The sequence below is a fragment of the Miscanthus floridulus genome, chromosome 16, assembly GCF_019320115.1.
Source record: "Miscanthus floridulus cultivar M001 chromosome 16, ASM1932011v1, whole genome shotgun sequence".
Classification (NCBI taxonomy): Eukaryota; Viridiplantae; Streptophyta; class Magnoliopsida; order Poales; family Poaceae; genus Miscanthus; species Miscanthus floridulus.
In genome coordinates, this window is record NC_089595.1 from 17730663 (window position 1) to 17748560 (window position 17898).

Sequence of the window (17898 nt, forward strand, 5' to 3'; positions counted from 1 at the left end):
TATTAGCGCGAGTAATACATTAGTGTCAATGTTCAGTGGGAAGGCATTAGCTGAGTTGCAAATCTTATACAACAAACTCTTTCTATCTTAATATAGAGACGTGCAAACCTTTTGCGTGATCGAGAAAAAAATCAAGAAAGGAGTGAGACTACCACCTTCTAAGTGAAAGGAGTGAGACTACCGCCTTCTAAGTGCCAACGTTTCATGGTTTTCATTCATTGAGATTGAGTTTGTTTTCTGTCGACTTTATTTTTGTTTTTGTTGAGTTTTAGTTCCTTTTGTCTTTTGGTTTGGCTATTGTATTTGTGTGCACTCCTTTATTAATAGAATTTAGCTCACTCTGGTGTTGGTTTCTTAAAAAAACAAATATGGTGTTGTCAAGATTTTTTTAATGTATTGGCTTAACGTTATATATGGCACATGCTAATATATTTTGTACACCCAAATGTAACATGAATATGATGTGACCAAAGTTAACTTGAGAAACAACAAGGATACTAATGTATTGAATTAGAAAAAAAGGCATGATGAAGTTGTATAACAATGCTTCAATATAATTCGAACATGCTTCAAATTTCAAAAAATTGTACTAGTACATCATTATCCTTCACTTTTTTTTAATCTTGTCCTTATAATTGGAGTGGTCTTTCTCGTTCATTTTTTTTAATCTTGTCCTTATTCTTACCAAAATAATAGAAGTGGTCTTGCTCGTTGGCATAAAAAAATAAGAGGAAGTAAATTAGTAGGTAAACATATATACATACGTGTGATGTAGTGATGCTGAAGCAAATGTATAGCTCGAGATGTGAATATATTGTTTTTGTTTTTAAGAAATATATACACGTCTTTTTCTCAATTATGGGCTTGGTGTACAAAATTCTTAAAAGTTTTTATAGTAGGGACTATCGAATTATGTGGTGTGCATGACTTCATGGATGAATCTTTATGTGTGGGTGTGCACGACAGCGGTGTCTTACATGCATTTACTCTCTCCGTTCAAAAAAATGCAATTTTAATTTAGGTTTTGGATAAGTCAAACTTTTTATGTCTTCAGCTATGAAAATATATTCCATGATCAATTTAGTGATATTTATTCAGTATCATAAATGTTTGTGATTTTTGTATATATTTAGTCAATTTAAAATTGTTTTACTCACTACTAAAAATATCCACTTCTATGACGAAAATATTAATGACGAATCCAAAATTGTCATAAAATATCGCTTTTTATGACGAATATTTAAATCTCGAAAAGTGAGAATTGTTTTTTTAACGGAGGGAGTATCACGTATGTATGCTGACGTTTCTTTCATGTCTGTTTCAAGTTACATTCCCCAAATATGATTGGCATGCCAGAAAGCAGCAGTAAACGGTAGTAGCACTCATATAAATAGTACGAAGAGCTCACGCCTCCTGCCTGTTGGAAACGGAATAGCATCTCAGTATGCATACCTTGCCTACTGTGGGGCGTTACCAGCCCTATAAGATATATACATGCTGCTAGGCTGGTAGGAGATGAAGCAGCTAGCTATTTGATATTGCAACATTCTCTCATGTGTTTTCTTTGACTAGACCTTTGCATTTCTGAGAAGGTTTTGGTGTCTAATTAAGTTATTTATTTTAGGATATTGGTGCCCAATTAAAATATTTATCTTGGGATACCAAATTCGATGAGATGGAGACCACAAGTTCTACCATAGAATTTTTCTTGGGTCTATGAACTGTTCAGTGCAAGAACCTATTGACGGTTGATCAAAGAAGAATTAAGAGGCTGGTGCCTTATACATGCCCAGAATTTCAATGCCTTCATTCATTTAGATCGAGTTTGTTTTCTCTCGATTTTTTTTTGTTGGGTTTCGCTACCTTTTTGTCTTTTCGTTTGGCTCAAGTTTTGTGTGCGTACATCTCATAGCACTCCTTTATTAATAGAATTTAGCACACTCTATTGCCGGTTTGTTAAAACAAAAACAAATATGGAGCAATCAAGATTTCCATTCATATTGGCTTTATTATATGATACATGCTAATATATATTTTTTTGTATATAACCAAATGCAAAATGAACATTGTGTGACCAGAGTTGACTTGAGAAATAACAAGGATACACTACTAGATTCAGGTTCTTTGTCGAGTGCCTAAGGCACTTGGCAAAGGCCAAATTGCACTCAGTAAAGCCTTTGCCGAGTGTGGCACTCGGCAAAGAACACACGATAAAAAATTGATCGGCAAAGATCTCTTTGCCGAGTGTCTTTTATCGGGCACTCGGCAAAGAACACACGACAAAAAATTGATCGACAAAGATCTCTTTGCCGAGTGTCTTTTATCGGGCACTCGGCAAAGAAAAGCGACCGTCACGGCACCGGCCCCGTTCACGGTGGCTTTGCCGAGTGCCAACCCTGCAGGCACTCGGCAAAGATTTTTTATTTTTTATTTTTAAAAATTCTTTGCAGAGTGCCCCCTGGCCGGTGCTCGGCAAAGTTTGAAATTTTTTTTTTAAAAAAAATCTTTGCCGAGTGCCCTCTGGCCAGCACTCGGCAAAGTTTGAATTTTATTTTTTTAAAAAAAAAATTCTTTGCCGAGTGCCCTCTGGACGGCACTCGGCAAAGTTTGAATTTTTTTTAAAATTCTTCGCCGAGTGCCCTCTGGCCGACACTCGGCAAAGTTTGAATTTTTTTTAAAAAAAATTCTTTGCCGAGTGCCCTCTGACCGGCACTTGGCAAAGTTTGATTTTTTTTAATTCTTTGCCAAGTGCCCTCTGGCCGGCACTCGGCAAAGTTTGAATTTTTTTTTAAAAACAAATTCTTTGCCGAGTGCCCTATGGCCGGCACTCGGCAAAGTTTGATTTTTTTTTAAAAAAAATCTTTGCCGAGTGCCATGGTCATGGCACTCGGCAAAGCTGGAAAAATGGTTTTCCGAGCGCCCATTTTTCCAGCTTTGCCGAGTGCAGTGACCATGGCACTCGGCAACGGGGTCCTTTGCCGAGTGCAACACTTGGCAAAGTGACTCAAAACAGCAATTTTTATTTTTTTTTAAATTCCATCATGACAAATAAATTCATACAAACATATATCACATATATATCTCATCCATCCACACATCCATCTGCATATATCACATCCATCACAATATATATCACATATATAATAATAAGTGCTCAAGTCCATCTAAATAAAATCACAAGTCCATCAAAGTCCACAAGTGCATCATAAGTATATCAAAAGTCCATCACCAAGTGAACAACAAATGAAAAAAATACAACGTGCACTCATCTCGGCCACTGCGACTGTGGTGAAGGTCCGTCATTCGGAGGTGCATGAGGTGGATTATTCGAACCACCGTTAGATGGAGACTGCACAAAGGAGAAAAGATTAAGGTAGATTAATGTAAGACAAGATTATTTGGATAGCTAATATGGGAAGGTAGTGACCATACAAGCAAAGCACAAGCGAAAGTAAAAAACTTTCATGCTCACAGGAGTAGCTGCAGCTGTAGGACGCGGAGGCGGAGGTGGAACCAATAGCCCAGCTGGCAGAGAGAAGCCCACACGTTGCCCAAGCCCTTGTAGGAACTCCGTAATGTCCGTCAGCCTCTGCGTCTGGGCCTGCCGCTCGGCCCGCTCGGCCTCCCGCTTGGCCCGCTCGGCCTATAGCTGGGCCACCATCCTCTGGTGCTCGGCCTCCAGCTCCTGACATTGCCTTATTTCTTGTTCCAGCCGGGCCTGCAATATTTTACTCCAATGTTTCAGTAATGCAAAGCTAATTAAGATGTGTAAAGATCAATGTATGACGAGTAAAACAGGAATAACCTCGAGTGCGTCGACCCGGTGTTGTGCAGCGATCGGCCGTGTGCGAATGGCCGAGCTCTCGCTCGTGCTCCGTGCTCGGATCTAGGAGAGAGAGGGAGTAGAGGCCATGTCGATGACGTCGTCGCCAAGCCAGAACCGCCCATGCTTCTTGCCTTGCCCCGCCCCCATGACGGCCTCTGCATTGAAGTCCTGGGTGCTCAGATCGTGGTCTGACCCATGGAGCGACCTCGCCACCTCAGTGTACTCACTGATGCAGGAGTGGGCGCTCGGGTTCGTGTATGCCTCGGGCGGGTCCTCCAGGTTGAAGGAGACGTCGGACGTCGCCTTGCCCTTGTGGGCCATACACCATGCCTGGAAGTCCGAGCAAGCCTGGCCACTATGTGACGCCGACTGCGAGAAAGACAGCACGATGATTAGAAATCAGGCAGAACTGAGCGTCACAATAGATAAATGAATTCGCGTACCCATGTTTGTTTGTATCCAGCGAGGCTGCAGCTACCTTGATGGCGTGCTGGACCTTGCATCTGTAAACGACGGTCTCGGGCATCCCTGTGCATCTTGAGGTACTCCTCCATGAACCACCTCTCCACCATCATCGCCCAGCACTCGGGATACGCTTGGCACCACCAGGGAATCATCTACACGTCATCAAGTATTAGACATATAAGAAGATTAAATTAAACCAACTTAATCTCAAAATGAATCAATATTGATGTTCTTCATTTACCTCAAGGTACTGCTCCCAGGTCAGCTGCATCTCTCTTGCGTCTTTCTTGGTTTTCCTCTTTCCAAGCTTCGACCTGTAGTAGGTTACGATGGCCTGGATACGCACCTCGTGATGCATGTTGGAGACGAGTTTTTTACAGGCTTTGGTAGTCACCTGCTCCGCCCTGGCCTCAAATCCCTCCTCGCATCTGTAATAAGTCTGCATACAAAAGCGATATATCCATTCATTATTTCAAGAAAAGTCCAATGAATGCGACGTATTGAGCAATGTTGTGTGAGGGAGACTTCCCAAAACTCTGCCTTCATCCGCGCCGCCTTGTTGGGGTACTCCGTATCAGTGGCGACGACGTAGTGGTCAAACGAGTAGGCTGGCTTCGTCTTCGATGCGTACGTGACAATGTCAGGGAAGTGTTGCCTGCACAGAAGACCCAGGATGCCGTTGACTAGCCGTGCGCAACCACCTGACACAACCACCCAGTTCCTACACAAGTGATTAAGAAAAATTATTAGTTTTTTTCGTCATATCATATGAAGTAGTGGTGATAACATATAAAGTTACTTACTTTTGCCCTTCGGGGCGAATCACTGGGCGTTGGTGAGGAAGCGGAACCTGTGGGAGGCTCGTGGGACCTCACAAGTAGACACTCGAAGAGGAGTCAGAGAAAGCAGAACCTGTGCCTGCCGCCTCCAACTCGTCGTCCTCGTGCGGCCCCTCCTCCTCGTCCGTCTACCGAACCAACTCATCGTCCGACTCGTCCACGGGCGCCACCTCCTCCTCTGGCTCCTCCTCACATGGCGTGGGAGGAGACGGCCCCCTCCTACGTCTGGCGGTCCTCCTCCTCCTCCTGTCCGATCCCTCCGGTGCCCCCTCCGCCTCCTCCTGCAGCCGACTGCATCTTTGGTAAATCGAGTTCATGGACCTATGACGGTCGTCCGCCATCTTTGTTCAATCACCTGCAATAAAAAAGAAAAACAAGACGTAATTAGAAATAGGTGCAAAACTGAACAAAACATAATTACAAAAAACATAGTAATACATGTATTAGAAATATTTGCAAAAATGAACAAAACATAATTACAAAAAACATAGTATTACATGTATTAGAAATAATCTTCATGATTGAGATTAGCTGGATCATAGGTCTCGTCATCACTATCAACATTGTCCAACTCATCAACACTATCCGAAGGAGGAATGTTGTCTTCATTGTCATTGCCTAAACGTAATCGCTCAAGCATTTGTATGTCCTTCAGATTTTGCACCTCGTCTCCCGCGTCCTCATCATTATCCCTTTCATTGTCTACTTCCATTCCTATCTCTTCGTTTAAGTCTATGTCAAACCTCCCTTGTAGGCCCTCTTCTTGATAGAACTCTCCATCATATGTGTTTGGGTTGAAGTTGTAATCTTCATCGTTTGGGACAGGTAGTTTACTGTGTGGCGATACCTTGTGCACAATAGACCAACCCTTAAGATGCTCGGCGTCTTTGCACGGGTATGACGTATAATAAACCTGGATGGCCTGTTGAGCCACAATGTAGACATCTTTTCCTGGATAGATGGAATCCTGTCGAATCTCGACTAGCCCAAGCTTAGGGGTCCGTCTTGTTACTCTAGGATGAAACCAGTGGCGTTTGAATATGACAGGAGTAAGAGGTTTGGAACCATAGAATGATAGTTCGTAGATTTCTTCAATTCTTCCATAATAGTCGAGTCCATCAGTGCCAGGCGTAACAACTCTGTTGTTTGTGGTTTTTTCGATTGGGCCGACTCTGCTCGTAGCTTGCTGTGTGAAAACGATATCCATTCACATCATAACCGGTAAATGACTTGACCCTAACGGCATAGCCGTTTGTAACCCATCTCAGCTCGTCACTTATAGGCGCATCAGTTTGGGCTTTCTGTTTGAACCAACAAATGAAATCGAGGCTCCTTGGTCCCGTACCCTGTGAAAGAATGGTATCATTTTCTTGCGGGGTAGGTTGCCTTGATCCATGCCAGGATTGATGAAGAAATTCCCTGTACCAACGAGAAACAAGGGGGTTGGACGAAGAAACAAGGACATACGGTGAAATGAAACAAGTTCGTTCAGAACTTACCCAATGAACGGCTGCACCTCGACAAGGTTGGTCAACACATATAGCATGATACTGCGCCACTCTTCATTTTTCAATTGCTTAGTGGTCAATGCACTTGCGCTTCCGAGTTGCCCTTGGAAAAGGCTGAGGTTCGATTCATTTTTACCAGCATTGTAACGAGGTGGTAGATTATAAACGCTAGGAAGTTTCTCAGTGTAGTATTTCTCTGTGAAGTTCGACACCTCTTCTAGAATGTATGCCTCTACAATGGAAGCCTCAATTTTGGCTTTATTTCTACATTTTTTGCGAAGAGTCTTCAGACATCTCTCGATTGGATAGCACCAACGGTTCTGCACGGGCCCCCCCATCCGTGCCTCATACGGGAGGTGTACAATCAAATGCTGCATTGGCAAGAAGAAGCCGGGTGGAAAGATCTTCTCCAACTTACATAGCAACACGGGTGCCGCTTTTTCCAAGTCATCAATGACGGTCCGAGAGAGCTCCTTGGCACAAACCTAGCGGAATAAGTAGCTCAACTCTGCCAGCACTTGCCAGACATGCTCTGGGACATAACCTTGAACCATCACTGGAAAAAGTCGCTCAATCCATATGTGGTAGTCATGACTCTTCATCCCGTTGACTCACAGAGTGCCTAAGTTCACTCCCCTCTTTAGATTCGCTGCATACCCATCAGGGAACATTAGTGTCTTGATCCATTCAAGTACTTCCCTCCTTTGGTCCTTTTTCAAGACGAAATCGGCCTTAGGCCTTCTCTAGGTCTTGCCACGACTAGGAGGCTGCATCTCTTGATTTGGTCTATCACACAACATTGTCAGGTCCACTCTAGCCTTAGGGTTGTCCTTAGACTTTTCAGTGTCCATGAGTGTTGCCCAAAGTGCCTTGGCGACATTCTTTTCAGTGTGCATTACATCAATGTTATGTGGCAGAAGAAGGTCATCGAAATAGAGGAGCCTCGTCATGCCCGAGATATGAGTCCACATATGTTGCTCACCATATCCCACAAAACCACCTTCTTCATTGGGCACGAGAGCATCTATCTGAGCATGAACCTCGGCACCAGTCATCATCCGTGGTGCAGGGTTTGTTACTTTGACACCTTTCGTAAAGTTCTTGATGTCTTGTCTGAATGGATGGTCAAGAGGTAGGAATTGATGATGTCTGTCGAACGATGAATACTTGCCACCCTTCTACAACCAAATGAACCTCACACCTTCCTTACATATTGGGCATGGGAACTTCCCGTGAACACACCAGGCGCAGAATATCCCATACGCCAGGAAGTCATGCAGGGAGTAGTGGTACCAAACATGCATTTTGAAGGTTGTCTTTGTAGCTCGATCGTATGTCCATACCCCTTCGTCCCAAGCACGGACCAATTCATCAAACACGGGCTCCATGAACACACCCATATTACTCCCTGGGTGTCTAGGAATTATCAACGACAAGAATACGTTATGTCGTTGAAAGGAGACACCGAGGGGGGGGAGATTAAGGGGGGTAACAAAGATGTGCTAACATGTGTATGGGGCAGCCATCATTCCATAAGGATTGAACCCATCTGTTGCCAGCACGACACATATATTACGAGCCTCATCTGCTTTGTCACGATGTTTGTCATTAAAGCAGATCCAAGCTTCACCATCGGATGGATGTACCATCTTGTCAGGATTGTACCGTTTGCCATTTTTGTGCCATGTGATCTGTTTCGCGGATTCCTCAGTCATATATAGCCGTTGGATCCTTGGTAGGAATGAAAGGTACCATAGGATTTTCACGGGGATCGTAAGTTGCCTCTTCTGGCCATCATCAGAGTCTACCTCCAGGTACCTGGAGGATTTACACTTTGGACAGAACTTTGCATGCTCATATTCTTTCCTAAATAGGACGCACCCCTTCGAACAAGCATGTTGAAAGGTCCTTGTTTGGTTTTGGTAATTGAGTGACAACCTAGGTGGACTAATTGTGTTTATGTGAGATACACAGGTGATTAGTCCACAGGTACATGTGTGTGAGCAACATATGCCATAGAGGTGAAAATGGCTTGAAGATGTTGCAAAGCTCACACATGTGATGATGAAGGAGCTTATTGCACATGAGACATGACATTGAGTCATGTGATCAAGGTAGAGAAGATCAAGACAAGACTTGGCTTGATGGACCGGTTGCAAGCGTGAAGGGCAAGTCGAAGGCTTTGGAGTGATGGACCGTGTGGCGGTGAAGCTTGAGCAAGACTTGGCGCCGATGGACGATGGCAATGGTGAAGAGCAAGTAGAGTCAAGATCGATGAACCAATATGATCATGTGATGATATGAAGTGGATCATATCATTATTGATCGTGTTGGTGCATGTGTTGCATCGACATTGAAGGAGATGGAATGGAATGCGCAAGGCAAAGGTATAACCTAGGGCATTTCATTTCACCGGTCATAGGTGTGTAGAGAAGTTTATGACCGGGTTTAGGATAGATGGCCGTACTATCAAGAGGAGCAAACTTGTTTGCATATCGGTCATCTAGTGCCACTCGAGTGATCTAACTTTGCATTGTCGCTAGGATCGTTGTTTGTGGTTTTTCGATTGGGCCGACTCTGCTCGTAGCTTGCTGTGTGAAAACGATATCCATTCACATCATAACCGGTAAATGACTTGACCCTAACGGCATAGCCGTTTGTAACCCATCTCAGCTCGTCACTTATAGGCGCATCAGTTTGGGCTTTCTGTTTGAACCAACAAATGAAATCGAGGCTCCTTGGTCCCGTACCCTGTGAAAGAATGGTATCATTTTCTTGCGGGGTAGGTTGCCTTGATCCATGCCAGGATTGATGAAGAAATTCCCTGTACCAACGAGAAACAAGGGGGTTGGACGAAGAAACAAGGACATACGGTGAAATGAAACAAGTTCGTTCAGAACTTACCCAATGAACGGCTGCACCTCGACAAGGTTGGTCAACACATATAGCATGATACTGCGCCACTCTTCATTTTTCAATTGCTTAGTGGTCAATGCACTTGCGCTTCCGAGTTGCCCTTGGAAAAGGCTGAGGTTCGATTCATTTTTACCAGCATTGTAACGAGGTGGTAGATTATAAACGCTAGGAAGTTTCTCAGTGTAGTATTTCTCTGTGAAGTTCGACACCTCTTCTAGAATGTATGCCTCTACAATGGAAGCCTCAATTTTGGCTTTATTTCTACATTTTTTGCGAAGAGTCTTCAGACATCTCTCGATTGGATAGCACCAACGGTTCTGCACGGGCCCCCCCATCCGTGCCTCATACGGGAGGTGTACAATCAAATGCTGCATTGGCAAGAAGAAGCCGGGTGGAAAGATCTTCTCCAACTTACATAGCAACACGGGTGCCGCTTTTTCCAAGTCATCAATGACGGTCCGAGAGAGCTCCTTGGCACAAACCTAGCGGAATAAGTAGCTCAACTCTGCCAGCACTTGCCAGACATGCTCTGGGACATAACCTTGAACCATCACTGGAAAAAGTCGCTCAATCCATATGTGGTAGTCATGACTCTTCATCCCGTTGACTCACAGAGTGCCTAAGTTCACTCCCCTCTTTAGATTCGCTGCATACCCATCAGGGAACATTAGTGTCTTGATCCATTCAAGTACTTCCCTCCTTTGGTCCTTTTTCAAGACGAAATCGGCCTTAGGCCTTCTCTAGGTCTTGCCACGACTAGGAGGCTGCATCTCTTGATTTGGTCTATCACACAACATTGTCAGGTCCACTCTAGCCTTAGGGTTGTCCTTAGACTTTTCAGTGTCCATGAGTGTTGCCCAAAGTGCCTTGGCGACATTCTTTTCAGTGTGCATTACATCAATGTTATGTGGCAGAAGAAGGTCATCGAAATAGAGGAGCCTCGTCATGCCCGAGATATGAGTCCACATATGTTGCTCACCATATCCCACAAAACCACCTTCTTCATTGGGCACGAGAGCATCTATCTGAGCATGAACCTCGGCACCAGTCATCATCCGTGGTGCAGGGTTTGTTACTTTGACACCTTTCGTAAAGTTCTTGATGTCTTGTCTGAATGGATGGTCAAGAGGTAGGAATTGATGATGTCTGTCGAACGATGAATACTTGCCACCCTTCTACAACCAAATGAACCTCACACCTTCCTTACATATTGGGCATGGGAACTTCCCGTGAACACACCAGGCGCAGAATATCCCATACGCCAGGAAGTCATGCAGGGAGTAGTGGTACCAAACATGCATTTTGAAGGTTGTCTTTGTAGCTCGATCGTATGTCCATACCCCTTCGTCCCAAGCACGGACCAATTCATCAAACACGGGCTCCATGAACACACCCATATTACTCCCTGGGTGTCTAGGAATTATCAACGACAAGAATACGTTATGTCGTTGAAAGGAGACACCGAGGGGGGGGAGATTAAGGGGGGTAACAAAGATGTGCTAACATGTGTATGGGGCAGCCATCATTCCATAAGGATTGAACCCATCTGTTGCCAGCACGACACATATATTACGAGCCTCATCTGCTTTGTCACGATGTTTGTCATTAAAGCAGATCCAAGCTTCACCATCGGATGGATGTACCATCTTGTCAGGATTGTACCGTTTGCCATTTTTGTGCCATGTGATCTGTTTCGCGGATTCCTCAGTCATATATAGCCGTTGGATCCTTGGTAGGAATGAAAGGTACCATAGGATTTTCACGGGGATCGTAAGTTGCCTCTTCTGGCCATCATCAGAGTCTACCTCCAGGTACCTGGAGGATTTACACTTTGGACAGAACTTTGCATGCTCATATTCTTTCCTAAATAGGACGCACCCCTTCGAACAAGCATGTTGAAAGGTCCTTGTTTGGTTTTGGTAATTGAGTGACAACCTAGGTGGACTAATTGTGTTTATGTGAGATACACAGGTGATTAGTCCACAGGTACATGTGTGTGAGCAACATATGCCATAGAGGTGAAAATGGCTTGAAGATGTTGCAAAGCTCACACATGTGATGATGAAGGAGCTTATTGCACATGAGACATGACATTGAGTCATGTGATCAAGGTAGAGAAGATCAAGACAAGACTTGGCTTGATGGACCGGTTGCAAGCGTGAAGGGCAAGTCGAAGGCTTTGGAGTGATGGACCGTGTGGCGGTGAAGCTTGAGCAAGACTTGGCGCCGATGGACGATGGCAATGGTGAAGAGCAAGTAGAGTCAAGATCGATGAACCAATATGATCATGTGATGATATGAAGTGGATCATATCATTATTGATCGTGTTGGTGCATGTGTTGCATCGACATTGAAGGAGATGGAATGGAATGCGCAAGGCAAAGGTATAACCTAGGGCATTTCATTTCACCGGTCATAGGTGTGTAGAGAAGTTTATGACCGGGTTTAGGATAGATGGCCGTACTATCAAGAGGAGCAAACTTGTTTGCATATCGGTCATCTAGTGCCACTCGAGTGATCTAACTTTGCATTGTCGCTAGGATCGAGTGGCGTGGCAAGTTGAGTGGCTAACATCCTTTAGGAAATGATTGTGAAAATGCTAACACACATACACATGATAGTGTACACTTGGTGGTGTTGGCACATTTACAAAGGAGGTGGTGTTTGCAGGGGTGAGATGAGTTTTGGGTCCCTATTTTCGGGAAAATGGGATGCCTATTTTCTATTGCGCCAGATGTAAATTCCTGTGGTTAGCACACTTGAGCAAGGGTGAAGAGAATGGAGAAGATGCTGGCATCGGTCAACTGACCGGACGCTGGATCTGAATACACCGGACGCTGGCAGGCTGCGTCCGGTCGCGCTGACGTGGAGTGTAGCAGTAGCTGGAGAGTGACCGGACGCTGGCTGCGTCCGATCGCGTTCGACCGGACGCGTCCGGTCATGCTCGGGAGCTTACTGGAAACGACCGGACGCTGGGGGTTCAGCGTCCGGTCAGTTGAAGCTGCTGCGTCCGGTCAGGTCAAGTGACTGTTGGAATCGGGACACGTGGTTGTCTGCGAGCGACCGGACGCTGAGGTCCAGCGTCCGGTCAACACGACCGGAGCGTCCGGTCGGCCCGACCGTTGCCCAGTGAAGGGGTAACGGCTAGTTTAGCCCTTGGGGCTATAAATAGAAGTGGCCTTCGGCCATGGCTGGTGTTGAGCACCTCAAGGGACTTAGTGTCCATGCTTGTGAGTGCTTGGGAGCCCTCCATCACACATATACTTGATAGTGATCATTCGATTGTGTGAGTGAGCGATTCTAGTGCGATTGCATCGTGAGGTTGCATCGAGTGGCACTAGGTGATTGAGTTGCAAGCCGGTGGTGCTTGTTACTCTTGGAGGTTGCCACCTCCTAGACGGCTTGGTGGTGGTCTCCGTCGAAGCCCGCAAGAAGCTTGTGCGGTGCTCCGGAGAAGAGCTTTGTGAGGGGCATTGTGCTCGCCCTGCGGGAGCCGCGAAGAGCAACTCTAGTAAAGCGAGACACGAAGGGCGACAAGTGGTCCGGCCGGGTCAAGTGCTAGAGCTTGTGGTAAGCACTCCACGTGGGAGAGTGTGACTTGCGAGTCACCACTAGCAAGAGGACCGGCGGCAACCTTGAAGCTTGTCTCAACGGGGACTAGCGTGTTGGCAAACACGTGAACCTCGGGAGAAAAATCATCGTGTCAACTTTGTTCTTCCTGTTGGTTTGCAACCCCCTTACACAAGCTTGTAATTACTTTCACTTACATTGTGCTTGTGTAGTTGCTCTTGTAATTCGTTAGCTTGTGTATCTCACTAGTTACCTTCTAGCTTGTGTAGCATAGAAGTAGCTCCCTTGAGTGGCTAATTTGGTTTTAGTAACCTTGTTAGTCACATTGCTTAGTTTGTGTAGCTAAGTATTTGCGCTCTCTAATTAGGCATTGGTTGCCTTGTTATTGAGCATTGCTAGTGAGCATCGTTAGCTTTGTGCTTTTGCTTACTAGCATGTGTAGGAGCTCTCTTGTTACTTAACATACTAGTGGCATAGGTTTGTGTAACCTTGCTCTTAGAATTATTTAGGAGAGCTCTAACTAGCCCGGCACCTTTGTTGCATAATTGTTATCTTTGCAAGGTGCTAGTGAACATATATAGTGGGGTATAGTCTTGGCTAGACCGATAGTTTTAATTCCGCACTTGTTTCGGTTAGCCAACGTGATTAAGTTTTAAAAAGGACTATTCACCCCCCCTCTAGTCGCCATCTCGACCCTTCACATGTATCTGCTCATACGGCATCTTAAGTGCACGAAGGAGTTTCTGTGACTCGTACATGCTCTTTGGCAGAATGTGGCCCTCCGGAAGCAGGGTGCCAATCACGACCAACATCTTATCGAAGCCAGGTCCACTCAAGTTTAACTCGGACTTCAACCCCATTAAGCGTCCAATGGCATCCAGTTGAGACACCGTTGACCGATCATGAAGGGGTTTCTGTGCCGAGTCCATCATGTCGTAGAACGCCTGTGTGGATGCCTCCATCTCCTCCTTCTCATGTCCCTCATCGTACTGTCCTTGGTGAGAGTCATCTAACATGTCTGCTACCCGGCATCAGCATCAAAAGCCTCCACCCGTGGTCTCACCACCTCCTCTCTCATACGATGGGCTTCACCATGGTGGAACCATCGGGTGTAGTCCGGCGTAAATCCATTCTTCACAAGATGTTTACCCATTTCCACCTTGTTTACCCTTCTCCTATTTCCACATTTGCTGCAGGGACACAAAACTAGGCAATGTCCTTTAGCAGCCTTGCCAAATGCACTGTTTAAGAAAGCATCGATCTTGTTCATCCATTCCGTGGTGTAATCGCTCTGACTTCTCCAGCCCATGTACATCCACTGACGGCCATCCATCCTCTAACATATGTATCAGCGAGTAATGTAACCATCAATTGCATCTACATGGTGTTCCTACTGTCTAATAGGTGAGGATAGGTCCTAATCCCACCCGCGGATGCGTAGATGAGGTTAGTTTCCATGCTCTACTCCTATCCGAGACAGAATTTCGGCAGCACCTCCCCGCTGTTCTCCAGATACACGTACTGCCAAAGAAGAGTGCGTATCCAGAGAACAACAGGGAGGTGATGCCGAAACTCTGTCTCGGACCGGAGCAGACCATGGAAACTAACCCATCTACGCATCCACGGCCTGTCCAAAAAATGTGGACAATCCAAAACAGATACGGTCATAGATATGCAAAGATCTGCATACCTCCAACCGTATCTCTTTCGAACGGGACACGCCTAACTGGGTTACGCGATCTACGACCATGATACAGAAAGAGGGGTTATACCTAGGGTGGCGGCGGAGTCAGGCTAGCGGGGCCGTGGCGGGTCGGTGCAGTGGCGAGGCAACACGGTGCAGGCAGACCGGCACGACGGCGGGAACTCCGACTCGGCTCCGACGGGCTCTTCTCTACAAAAATGGAACAAAATACTGTCATTTAAAAAAAATTCAGCAGAACCTCCCCTGAACGGTGAGGTTTCCAAAATCTACAAAAAACGATGACACGATGGCCGACAAGCACATATGTCTCAAGAGAAGCCATGTAGTTTGGATATCAATCCATGCAGAAGAATATATCCAAGTAGTACCACTACTTCTACTACTACGTCCACTATTGCTACTACTACTACCACTAGTTCTACTACTACTACTACCACTATTGCTACAGCTACTACCACTAGTTCTACTACTACTATCACTACTTCTACTACTACTACCACTAATTCTACTACTACTACCACCACTAGTTGTACTACTACTACCACTACTTCTAATACTACTACTACCACTAGCACTACTAGTACAACTAATACTACTACAACTATCACTACCACGACAACAACAAGAGAGAAGGCATACCTGACGGGCGTCGGGGGTAGGGGCGGGCGGCGTCGGGGTCGAGCGACATCGGGGTCGCCGGAGTCGGGCACGGGCGGCGTCGGGGCGGCCGGTCCACGGGGCGCGGCCAGGGGCAGGGCGTGGCCGGGGGAGATGTCCTGGTTTGTAAGCATCGTACGTGACAACGTGCACCAAACCTTCTCAAATTTTTATCATAGCCTCCACATACGATATCATGACATCTCAACAAGTTTCATGATTTTCGGACTTCTGCTTTTTATAGAATTTAAAAACACTTCGCACGCAAGTTCGCGGTCATGTTTTGTGAACAAGATGTCCGAAATTTTGGGTCCGTTCCTGGATACGGCCTCACACTACACTCAGTAACATGACTATCATTTTTTGAATCATTAAATTCCATTATTCGTACCACGTGCAATTCTAATTTATATTTTTTTGAAAAAATTCAAGTAAATGAAATAAAGTAACTAAATATATCAAAAATCCAAAAAAAATTCCCAAATTCTAACTAGGAGTTCCTGGTACTTTAAAAGGGCTGCACAAAAAATTTGGAGGCCAAAAACAAAAAAAAAACTTTGCCGAGTGCCGGGGCATGGCACTCGGCAAAGGGGGTCTTTGCCGAGTGCCAAGAATAAGACACTCGGCAAAGAGGGTTTTGGATTTTTTTTAAATATCCTCTTTGCCGAGTGCCTTCACAGGGCACTCGGCAAAGACATTTCAAAAAAAAATTCTTTGCCGAGCGCCGTGTCAGGGGCACTCGGCAAAGTATTTAAAAAAAATTCTTTGCCGAGTGCCAGATCTGGGACACTCGGCAAAGAAATTTAAAAAAAACTTCTTTGCCGAGTGCCTAACAGCAGGCACTCGGCAAAGAAGGACGTGGTCGAACACCGTTACGCGGGGCAGCCTATGCCGAGTGCCGCGCTTTTGCCGAGAGCCTGGTACTCGGCAAAGAAGTCCTTTGCCGAGAGCATTTTTTTGCCGAGTGCCCAGCACTCGGCAAAGAACTCTTTGCCGAGTGCAATTCTTTGCCGAGTGCGGCACTCGGCAAAGAACGTCTTTGCCGAATGCCCGATTTTTGACACTCGGCAAAGCAGTTTGCACTCGGCAAAGATCCCGTTTCCAGTAGTGATAATGATGTATTGGTATTGGAAGAAAATGAATAACAAAGTTGTAAAACAGAACTTCGATACAATCCTAACATGCTTCAACAAAATTGTACTACTACATTATCATCTTTTCCTTTTTTTTAGGGGTTGTTTGATTTCTAGTTGTAGGTTGGCACAACTAATCTTAGGCAAGTATGTCAAGCCACAAAGTGTATGACTGGAAAATTTGAAGCCACACTTTACCTTGCCTATAAGAAAATCTACTATGACATACGGAGCTTAAAAGAAACTCGTCAAATCTTTAGGTGCCGAACAACCACTTGTTAGCTTTATCAAACTTGCATAAGGTGAAGTGTGGCTAGGAACCAAACACCCTCTTAATGTTGTCATTTTACCAAAATAAAAAAAGCGCTAATATTATATCCAATTAGAACTGCTGGGCAAGTTCACTTTATGCTCCATGGCAACGGAAATAATGACATGGTGACACAACCGATCAACAAATAAGAATGAAACAATAAGTCGCTGCATATATATTTGACCTTTAAGTTATGTACTCTTTATTTTAAAAAGACAATTAGTTGATTTGTTCGTACTAAGTTTTATATACTCTCTATTGTTTTTTTAAATAATTAGTTGATTTGATCGTATTGTTTAACTAGTGCAGTTTAAGTAGTTGTAGGTCTACTACTCGTCGGTAAATAAATAAAAGAGAAAAAGAAAGAGGGTTTGCTCTTGAGTGAGTGACACTTGTGAACAAACTCCAAGTAGAACTTGTGCATCTTAGAAAGGTTTTCTCACCATACACGATTTGTTATTTGATCATCCCTGTCAGGTGTTTGCCTGTGGTCAATTACCTACTCGATGGTGTAGTCAGAATGATGAGACTTGTAACGCAAATTGGATTCAAATAAGTGGCAGTAGGTGCTGATCATCCATACATCCTCGGTTCCTTCAGTTCGTCTGATATATGGTTATTGAGAAACTTGAGTTTCCAATTCAGAGTTTTCAGCTAGACACCTCCTTTGTTTCAGACGCTGTACATGCAGCAGCCTTGTTAACCTTGTCAAAGAAAAAGAAAAGGAAAACTTGGCCTCATGCACAATCCTGAATGTCGTGCAGTGTTTACCAACGCCTTATTTCTGACGGCGCGATGCAATCCAGCCGAAACCTTTTACGTGCTGCTCCACTTGTAGCGAATCGAAGCAGGCAGGCACGTGGACGATCGATGCAACCGTACGCGTAGGTATCTGTCTCGTATACGACATGCTCTGCACGCATCGCACGTTACTTTACCTAAGGTAGATACACACGTGTGTGACGT